Here is an 11,283-nt window from a genome sequence, read left to right on the forward strand (position 1 = left end):
AGGAATATGATAAGAAACGGGACGGGTGTCAACTTTTGGTTTCACTGGTTCACTCTCTTCATTGGACACACCTACTTTGTTGTCCACAATCTTCCCACTTCTCAAGGTTGTCACCGCATTGACATGCTCAATTGTGTGCCCTTCTGATGAGGAATAAGTTTCCATAACACATTGTTGCTTTGGTGGGGCATTCAAAGGCGTCTTCCCCTTCTCTCTAGCATTTAAGGTACTAGTTATTTGCCCTACTTGGGTTTCTAGCTTAGCAATGGATTGAGAATGAGAATGAAGCAATTGAGTGTTCGTCTCTAAAGTGCCTAGAGCGGTCAAAATTTTCTCTTCAAAAGCGGGACTCCTAGAATTTCCTTGAGAATATGATAGTTGATTAGGGAAATGAGAATTAGAAAATTGATTACCATGTGATTGAAATGATGATGATTTAAAACCTTGAGAACCTTGGCCTTGCATTGGTAGCGGAACATACTTCCTTTGAAAACCACATTGGGGAGGGTTTCCACAACACATTGTTGCTTTGGTGGGGCATTCAAAGGCATCTTCCCCTTCTCTCTAGCATTTAAGGTATTAGTTATTTGCCCTACTTGGGTTTCTAGCTTAGTAATGGATTGAGAATGAGAATGAAGCAATTGAGTGTTCGCCTCTAGAGTGCCTAGAGCGATTAAAACTTTCTCTTCAAAGGCTGGACTCCTAGAATTTCCTTGAGAATATGATGGTTGATTAAGGAAATGACAATTAGAAAATTGATTGCCATGTGATTGAAATGATGATGATTTAAAACCTTGGGAACCCTGGCCTTGCATTGGTGGCGGAACATACTTCCCTTGAAAACCACCTTGGGAAGGGTTTGAGCCTTTCCCTTGGCTTTTCCAAGAAAAATTTGGATGGCTCCTCCAACTTGAATTGTAATGAGTGCCATAGGGATTATTCCCTTAATTAACAAATGTAGCATTGACTTGCTCATGGGGCTCACTTTGCACATGTCCATGGGGACAATTGGAAGTAGAATGCAAGACACTTGAACAAGTCATGCAAGATTCATTAGATGCACGATGATGAATATGAGTAGGGGAGGAAGATACTTGATTCGCTGAATTTTGGTTGATCAAAAATTGATCAAACCTTTGAGACAAAGATTTCATCTCGGCGGCTATGTCATTGGAGTTGTCAACTTGATACAAGCCGACATTCTTCCTTCCACCTAGGTTTCTACCATTTTTAGAAGATAAGGACCTATGCATGGAATTTTCACTCATACTTTCATACAATTGCCACACATCATTTTCATGCTTATCAACATAAGAACCACCCATAGATGGATCAACCATACCCTTGTGATTATCCGGTAAACTTTCAAAGAAATATTGGACTAGTTGCCACTTAGGTATGTCATGATGAGGGCACTTTCTAATCAAATTATTAAATTTTTCCCATGCCTCATGAAACATTTCCCCATCCCCTTGAGAAAATTCTGTAATTGAAGTTCTCATGAAATTGGTCTTAGAAACCGGATAATACTTTTTCAAGAACACTTATTGCATTTCCGCCCAAGAAGTTATCGAAAAAGGCCTAAGATTGTTGAACCAATATTTTGCCTTGTCTTTAAGGGTGAAAGGAAAAAGTTTAAGTCTTAAAACTTCCTCTGGCATATCCGTGTATTTCACGGTGGAACACACTTCAAGAAATTCATCCAAATGCTTATAAGGTTCTTCACTAAGAAGTCCATGATAGTTTAGAAGCATTTGAATAGTTTGTGGTTTAATTTCATAGTGTTGTGCTCTAAATGGAGGCAATTGAATGCAAGTGGGCGCATTGTATTCATTAGGCCCATAATGGTCTCTTAATGCAATGGGAGGATTCGCAATTGGTGGTGCTACACGAACACCTTGATTAACTTGAACTATAAGGGGTTGTGGAGCAAATATTGGCCGAGGCATTCCCAATGGAACTTGGCCTTGTTGTTGTGGGTGAATGAATGGTCTAGGCATGCCTAATGGTACTTGAACATTTTCATGATGCACTTTGGAGGTTGCCTTGTTGGTTTATGTGACCATGGTCCTCCACATGGTCGTCATTCAAATCCTCCATTGGTGAAATGGAGTGATGAGAACTACCTCTCCCCCTAGGATCACAAAAAACCGATTCAAGATGCAAATTAGGAGGGACAAGAGTATGATTTAATGACCTACGACCATGCATACACTAGCAAAGCAAATAACAAGCAAGTAACAATCATTTCGCCCCCGCAACAATTCAATCAACAAATCTCCACATACAATAATCCCATCCTCCCATGCTTAAACAACATGCAAAGAAAAGTAAATTACTTCCAAGCGGGCTCACGATTTATCTAAGAAATGAAACATAAGCCTCCACACGGGCCGACGATTTAACTAGAGCTTGAGTTAGAAAGATCTCACAAAGGGTCCTTAAGCAACTTCAATTCATTTTCAACTTTCAAGCTTTGCTATGCTTTGCATTTTTTTAGATTCTTAGTCTTTTTTTGTGTTTAGCTTAGCTCCTTGCTTTGAATTCTCCTTTGCTCAACTTCCTTGCTCAATTCACCTAGCCAAATAAGAACAAACACAATAAGTAACCAAAAATAAAAATAAAGTAAAGACACGATCAAAAGAGTACAAATCCCTAATTGTTTCCAAAATACGGCGTTGCCAATTCAATCCCCGCCAGCGGCGCCAAAATTTGACGGTGTCGAGGCCTATTCCTATACTTCAAACTAATGTAGTGAATGTAGGTTCAAGAAAAGCCTTTTTGGGTCAAGTTTAAATTTATAAAAACTACTACTACCACTACTACTAACGTAGCAAGAGTGAGTAGGGATCATCCCAAGGGATTAGAGGGCTACTAGTAATGGAAACAATGCTTAGGGTTAGTAGGTCGAGTGATCAAAGGTAGATTGTTTGGTTGATTAAACTACAATTAAGATTAAGCAAGCTCAATGTAAAGCAAGTAATTAAAGGATAGAAAAAACAAGAGAGAGAGGTCTTAGGACTTAGAGATCACCACTAAACATCACCTTTCTATACACTCAATTCACAATTAATGAGGGAGAAAACATATGTTGCAACAATAGTGAGTGTGTGTGGTTGTTTTAACAAACATAGATGACCAATTAAGTATATATTGTCTAAACAACACAATGAATAGCACAATACATCAAACTAAGTCATTAATCCTTCTTTAAGCTCACAATTCAAACACATCACATAATTAGAGAAATATACTACTTGCATTCATAAGTATGGAACATCAAACAACAACCATGGATTGTCCTCCCATTTAACAACTAAGGTGGCTACACTACATCTAAGCTAATGACATGGAAATTAAACTAATTAAACTAAGGGAGAGGCACAATCCATCAAGAAATGAGTATGAACCATCCAATAAACCACAAGAGAATTTTATTAAGCACTATGTCTTGACAATCTCTAGATCTATAGCATCAACACATATAGACATGTATCAACAATACAAGAGATAGAGATAAACACATGAACATCTATTTTAGCATACATAAACATATGGATAGAATGAAATGATCAATTGGAAGAATTAAACCACATAAATCATTGAATAAATAAGATCTATGTATATAAATATGCTAAAGCATGTATTACAACACAAATCCCCTCAAAAATATATAATCAAGGTAAAGAAAGCATCCTTAGGGCTAACTCTAGCCCCAAGAGGATGTCTAGCCACTCATGAATGGTGTCCTCCAACCCTTAAGGGCTATCTCCATGGTAGAAGTGCTCTTCTTCTTGAGGTAGATGAAAAACTTCCCAATAATGTGTCTCTAGTCTCCTCTTCTCTTTTCTTCCTCTCTGAGAATTGTATCTCTCTACTCTCAAAGCATATCAAGATTATCCAACATTATGTGTAAAAATGGCTCATATTCCTTAAATAGGTAGCTCAAATGTCACACCCAATGGTCTAGGCTCATACACAAGGGCTCCTCCAATGATTACACAATGAGACAACTTTTAATGAGTTGGAAATATATTTTTTTTGGATTTGAGAGGGTTCGATCAATTGAACCTATGCTGTAATCGATCGAACATGGCTGAGATCTATCAAACTTTGGTTTGATCGATCCTCCCATGGCGACGCCTTTTTGGATAAAGATAGATCTAAGATATTTTGGGGAAAGAGACAAAAGTGGTAGGTCGGGTGGTACAACAGAATAAGATGGAATCTTTTCGATCAATCTGAGAATTGTTGGATCGATCAAACTTTGTGGGATCTTTGGATAAGGACAACAGGGCTTGGATCCATCTTGGAGAGTCTAGATCGATGAACTTTCGATTGATCGAGGTATTCTTAAGATCGATCGAACATGCTGATTTTCACACTTTGCTTCAATCTGCTTCCATTTTGCTCCTTTCTTCCATCCAGCTTGAGTTAGCTTCTTTTAAGCTCTTATTTGGCTGAATTAGCTTATTTTAGGGATAAGCACCTAAAAAGGGTAATAACACGAAATTAGTCTAAAAAGGGAAAGTAAGATAGATAAAGGTCTTGGAATACCTAAGCTTAAGGGGTTTAAATACACACTTTTCAGCACTCATCATAATGTTAGAGATTTGATGGATTATACCTAAAAAAGATAGACCATGCTACACCCTAGAGTAAAGTAGATAGGTAGATGGTTTATGCCAATCGAAGATAGTACATGCTTAGCTTTAAATTATATTATTTTATAGCTGAATTAATATGTGCTTGTAGCCATGATTAATTCTCTATGCATGTTATATGATATATCTCCAATAAATTGATGCAATTGACTGGTGGTGCGACGTTAGTGGTGAAATCATACCCCTAGTCCTCTTTCTGTCTATTTTCTACATCCTATTTAATCATTGTTCTTTAGTTTATTTTATTTTTTCGACTTTGTTAATTTAAAATTAATCATCACAATTCGATTATCCTACTTTCAAGTTAATTTAGAATTTAAGAAATCTGTTGACAAACTTATTTTACACAAGTCGTTTGGGTACGACACCCTTACAAGTAAACTCTATCTACAAAGATTCGTGCACTTGCGAGTGGTACATATAAATTTCACAACAAGGCTTGAAAGACATCTTTAGATAGGGTTTTTGTGAATATGCATCAGCATTTTGAGAATGGCAAGGGACAAATTTTGTGACCAAAGAACCAAGTGCAACTTTCTCACAAACAAAGTGATATTCAATTTCAATGTGTTTGGTGCATGCATGAAACCCTGGGTTCACAGTCACACTAAGTATCCCAAAAGAGAGTCGGTGAGCGAGTTAAGCGAACCCCCATGTCCCAAAGTAGATATGTGATCCGTGTGAGCTCTGTTGTAATAATAGCCAACGAACGATATTCAGCTTTGGCACTAGAGCAAACCACTGTAGGCTTCTTTTTAGAAGCCCACGAGATATAGTTGGAACCCAAATAGACATAATACCCTGTAGTAGAGCGATATGTTATAGGACATCTTACCCAATCTGCATCAGAGAAAGCATTAAGCACCATAGAGGAGTGAGGCAAAATTGGAATGACACAGTCTAACGTGCCCTGCAAATACCGTAGAATGCACTTGACAGCCTGAAAATGGAAAACTGTGGGCTTGTGCATAAATTGACACACCAAATTGACAAGATCGATGAGAAATATCTGGCTGTGTCAATGTAAGGTATTGTAAGGAACAAATAATACTACGAAAAGTAGTTGCATTGACAAGAGGACCACCATGTTCATGTAGTTTGTGTTATTAAGCTAATGTAGTTCTAATGGGTTTTGAATGAAACATAGATGTTCGAGAGAGTATATCCCGTGCATATTTATTTTGGGAAAGCAAAACACCGTCAGAAAATGGAGTGATTTCTATACCAAAAAGTAGTGTAGAGGTCAAAGATTTTTCATATCGAATTCAGAGCTAAGCCGAGTTATGAGTTCATCCATTAAGTTGGACTCATTGGTTATGACAATAATGTCATCTACGTACAGTAGGAGCATAATAGTACCTTCATCACAATGAAGCACAAATAATGATGAATCTGCCTTGCTATAAAGGAATCCAAGATGGAGTAGACAAAGACTAAACCAGTTAAACCAAGCTGGAGGTGCTTGTTTAAGCCAATAGATGGCTTTATTGAGGCGACACATGTGGTGATGGAACAATGGATCAAGAAAACCAGGTGGTTGTTCCATATAAACAACCTCTTTAAGAGAACCATGAAAAAAGATATTCTTAATGTCAATTTGACGAATAGGCCAACCTCATAGTGTAACTATGGAGAGAACAAGCCTAAAAGTAGTGGGCTTGATAACTGGGTTGAAAGTTTCATCGAAGTCAATGCCTTCAAGCTGATTATAGCCTTTTGCTATTAACCTTGCTTTAAAACGCTCAATTGAACCATCACTCTTAAGCTTTATTTTGAAGACCCACCGAGAACCAACAATATTCATATCAGGTGTGCGAGGGACAATATCCCAAGTATGATTCTTTGTAAGAGCACTTAATTCTACAACCATATTAGAAACCCAATGAGGGCTTTGTAATGCTGTTTTAAGACTTTTGGGCTTTGTCGAATTAGTTGGTTGAAGAGTAATAAGGCTTCAAAAAGTGTTAACTAGAGGAAGCCTAAAAAAAGATGTAACAAAAATAAGGTGTTTTCTTTGATCAGCGAAAATAAGGTGTTGATCATTGTTTTCTGGAATACTAGCATTTTGTTCACGTAGATCATACCCTTGCAAAGTGGAGACAAACTGAGTGTATGTCGGGAATGGTGGCTTAGAGAGTATTGAAGTAACAAAAATATCATATTTAGATCCAAGACATTCTGAAAGTTGCAGTACTTTATCATCATAATCTACTTGTTTGTTAATGACTGCCAGACCATTACAAATATTTATGAAGTTCGTTAGGAGATCACTGATGGTGGAATTCCCTTTTTGGAGTGTTTGAAGTTGGCACTTCAATTGCATTTCTCGATCTTTGGTAGCTTGCAAATAAACATTTTCCAAGTGTGTCCAAATTTCTTTAGAGGTTTTGTCTCCCACAATGTGTCCAAGTGTCTCTTCATAAAGTGTTCTAGTGATCCAACTATGAAGTATTAGATTTTCCTTTTGTCACTTTATGAATTCAAGATTCGTTTATTTGATGCCTTCTGGAGATATCTTTTCCTTTACAGGTGCAACATTGTTGAGATATTCCATGAGATTCATACCCTGAATCAACGAAAGGATCTGCATCCTCCATTAAAGGTAGTTATTGTCATTTAGCTTAACTGAAATAATATTGATGAGGTGATGAATGGTTTGAGCAGAAAGGGAGAGAGAGGTTGACGATTCAACTATGGTAGTTTCGTTGTAAAGCTCTGATGCCATGAAAGAGAATAGAAAATTAACAGAAGAAAGAAGATGGACAGAACTAGGGTGGCTTCGACTGCAAACGTGAAGAAGCTAGCCATCTAAATAGTATATTATATTTATAGCCGTTTGTATCATTACAAAACAAAAAGTTTAAACATTTCTCCTAAGATTTCTCTTTGACAACCGCTGTTCAACATTTCCAAACATAAGAAATCCTATGATTTCCCTAGAATATCTTTCTCCAAAGATTGCTTTTGATAGCTTGGTTCTAACACTATTGTTGTTCATAAGCTATATGTGATGAGCGCTTAAAAGTGCGCATTTAAACCCCTTAAGCAAAGGTATTTTAGTCCATTCATCTATCTTTATTTATCTGTTTTAATACTTATTTATGTTTTTGTCTATTCAGGTCAATAATGTTAAAACGGGCTAAAAATGGTTTCTTAAGGCCTTTTTGGAGTTAAACTAAGTCTTGGTGAGAATTTGGAGCAAAAGGAGGCTGATCTAAAGCAAAAAGAGACTGATGTTGAAAAGCTGTCCAGTAAGATCGATCGTTAGATCGATCAAAAAAAGTGAGATCGATCGAACTTTTTCTGATTGATCGAACTTTTCTCTGATCGATCGAACTTTTCTGAGATCGATCAAACTGTTCGCGAAAGTTATTAAAAAGCAGATCTAAATCTCATTTCGAACCAACTCGGGTAGGGCTTCAAGGAGACGATTCTAGAGCCGAGTTCTCACATTTTTAGGCTCCCAAAGCCTTGTATATATGAGAGATTAAATCATTTTTGTTTAGAGATCCATACTTTTACATTGTAATTTCATTTTTCTCTCTCTAGTAAAGTTAGAGATTAGGGTTAGAAGAAAAGGGGGAAGTGGAGGCACATCTCAAGATCCATCTCTAGATCCACTCTCTCTCTCTCTAGAGCTTCAAAGAAGAAGAAGAAGAAGATAGAGCCATGTTTGGAGCTCGCCCTTGAGGGTTTCATTACCACATCTACCTCCTCCATGATTGGCTAGATTTACACTTAGGGCTTGGAAGAGCCCTAAGTCTTGTGTAATCTAAACCCTTATATTTCTATTTTTGGGGATTTATATATATATTGTTGTGATTAGTGCTTAGTCTAGTGATTGTTGATTTAATTCTTGCTTATGATTCTCTATTTTAATTACATGTTGTCTTATGTGTGATTATTTGGGGAATTGATCTGTACACTAGATTCTCTATGTTGGTTGCATGTCTATGTGTGATTAATTAAAGATTTAGTGATGGCTAAGCATGGGTTTTCATTGAATGAGTTTGTTAACTAATTTGATGGATTATTCTTATGCTTGATGGATTGTTCTACAATTTAATTCATGTTTGTAGGTAGGTAGACAATCTTTACTTGCTTTGATATTCCATAACTTATTATTGCAAATTCCATGATTTTCTAGTTTGATGTGTGCTACAATTGTGACTAGTTTGATGGGTTATGCTTAGATTTGATGGGTTGTTCTACACTTAGTTTATTTGTTGGTTAGGTAGACAATTCATGCATGAATTTGATGGTCCATGCTTAATATTGCAATTAGTAGTTGCATTTTGTTCACAACAATGTATTCCCCATTAATGGAAAGCAAGTGGTTAATTACATGAGCTTAGTGGTGATTCCAACGCCCTAAGATCTCTCTTCATATCTCTTAAATCCCTATCTCTCACTAGTTTACTTTAATTGCATTTTAATTTCATTGCATCTTAGTTTAATCAACCAATCTCTCTCCTTTGCAATCTTTTGATATGCTAGAGTTGAAGTTAAATTCCAACACGTATAATCCCTTGGGACGATCCCTACTCACTCTTGCTACGTTAGTAGTAATGGTGGTAGTGGTTTTTATAAATTTAAATTTGACCTAAAAGGCTATTCTTGAACCGCACATTCACTACATTATTTTGACGTATACAAGCGGCCTCGTCAATATGTTTAAATAGTACCCACAATTAATTCTCTCTCTCTCTCTCTCTATATCTTCAACATTCCTCACCAATAGGGAATAATACCCTTTAAACCATCCCCCCTCTCTTTTTTTACGCTAAATCATCCCTATTTCTCCTTCTCATTATTTTCTCTCTCCACTTTCCTTATATTAGAACATGCTCTTGACCTAAATCTGTTCCTTGACCAAGCCAAATTTGTATCCCTCTTTCTCTCTCCTCTTACTCTATGTATACATATAGAGAGAAGACTGAAGATTCGTTTGGGGAGCTTCCTAATATCAAAAGTCATTCATTGATAAGGCCTTCATAAAAGGAATTTTATGAAAAGGAATTTATGAGAAAGAAGTCTTTTGGTGGGTGTAGTTTTAAAATGTACTTGAAATTTTAAAAAAAAAAATTTTTACAATATTATCCCTTATCCTTAACAATTATTGCCAGCCTCCAATAGAAATTGCGATGGCGGTAGTTACGAAAGATGGCAACAATTGTGGCGATGGTGGTGGAAGGTGGTGGTGGTGGTGGTGGTGGAAAACAATGGTGGAATGTGGTGATGGTGGTGGTTGTGGCATGAATGGCAGTGGAAGGTGGTGGTTATGGTGGAAGGCAGTGATGGAAGGCAATAATGGTGGTTGTTATGGCAGCAGTGATGGAAGGTGGTGGTGGAAGCAGTAGCAGAAGATGGTGGTGGCGGCACTGGAAGGCGGTGGTGAAAGGTGGTTGTGGTGGTAGCGGTAGCGGTGGTGATGGCGGCAGCGATGGTGCAAGGTAGCGGTAGTGAAAGATGGCGATGGCAAAATGTAGTGGTGACCGAAGATGACATGGAAGGTGGTGGTGGTGGTGAAAGGTGGCGATGGCGGTGGTGGAACTATGGTGGTGGCAGTAGTGGTGGAGGAACGAAGGACCAAGATAGAATATAGGATAATCTTGTCAATCTATAAAAAGTACATGGACAAATTACTAAAATAACAAATTTATCTATGAAAAAAAATTGAATTCCTAAAAAGAGGTTCTAAAAGCAAAATTTTGTTGCTTCTCTGAAATGAGCTTCCTAACCATCAGATTTTTTAAAAAGGGCTTTACATATGTGTAACCAAACGTTCCAATATTTTAGAAAATGACTTTTGAAGCTTAGAATGATTTTTGAAGGCTTGAGGAAGCTCCCCCAAATGGTACCTAGATTTTTATATTGGGAAGACTGAAAAAGATTAGTTGTTAGAGAGGAAATAGGTGTTCAATAAGAATACGGATATTGACTCAAGACAGCTTGTGGAAAATGACTTACTGAAACTTTTTTGCTAAATCATTTTCAATTATTTGGGGATAAAATAATTTACATGAAAAAATAATTTTTTAAACCTTGGAGTCTCCCAAACACAAAAATAATGATAATTTTTGAAAAATATTTTACGATGAAACAAACAGAGCCTCAATGCGGCAAATTTAGTACTCCCAAAAGTTATGATGGAAGGACCAAAACCCTCTCAATTACAATCCAAGTCTAATGTACTTATACCCTATTTGGATTGTCTTTTGAAACGGAGCTTTTGGCTTTTGGAGCTTAGAAGTTGTTTTTAATAATGTTTGACATGTTTTTTTTGAAGAGCTTTCAGTCTTGGAAGAGTGTTTTGGAGAAGCTAGTACCCCCTAGCTTCTTCAAAACACTCTTCTAATAAACCATGGGAAGCCGATGGGTGTTTTAATGAAACGTTTAAAATTTCAAGCGTACCATTCTCTATACTTACTAAAAAAATAAAATTTCAAGTGTGTCCCTACAAAAGGACTTGTTATTTTTCTTCATCACCTCATGCTATGCCGAAACTCTAGCAACAACATTACACTAAGGGGTACCAGCTTCGACACAACATTCATTGTTTTAGATCGAGATATTGGTTTGATAATTTGATATTGGTCTGATAATTTGAAATTGTTGA

General features: G+C 36.9%; 1 pseudogene; it reads left to right on the plus strand.

Annotated features, from left to right (window-relative positions):
* The first annotated feature begins 1,398 nt into the window (after window positions 1–1,398).
* LOC132315173 (small nucleolar RNA R71) lies at window positions 1,399–1,497 on the plus strand (annotated as a pseudogene).
* Window positions 1,498–11,283: the final 9,786 nt, after the last annotated feature.

The sequence above is a fragment of the Cornus florida genome, unplaced genomic scaffold (assembly GCF_030987335.1).
Source record: "Cornus florida cultivar Cherokee Brave unplaced genomic scaffold, ASM3098733v1 CherokeeBrave_3.0.0_Hap2_Chr06, whole genome shotgun sequence".
In the NCBI taxonomy this organism is placed as follows: domain Eukaryota; kingdom Viridiplantae; phylum Streptophyta; class Magnoliopsida; order Cornales; family Cornaceae; genus Cornus; species Cornus florida.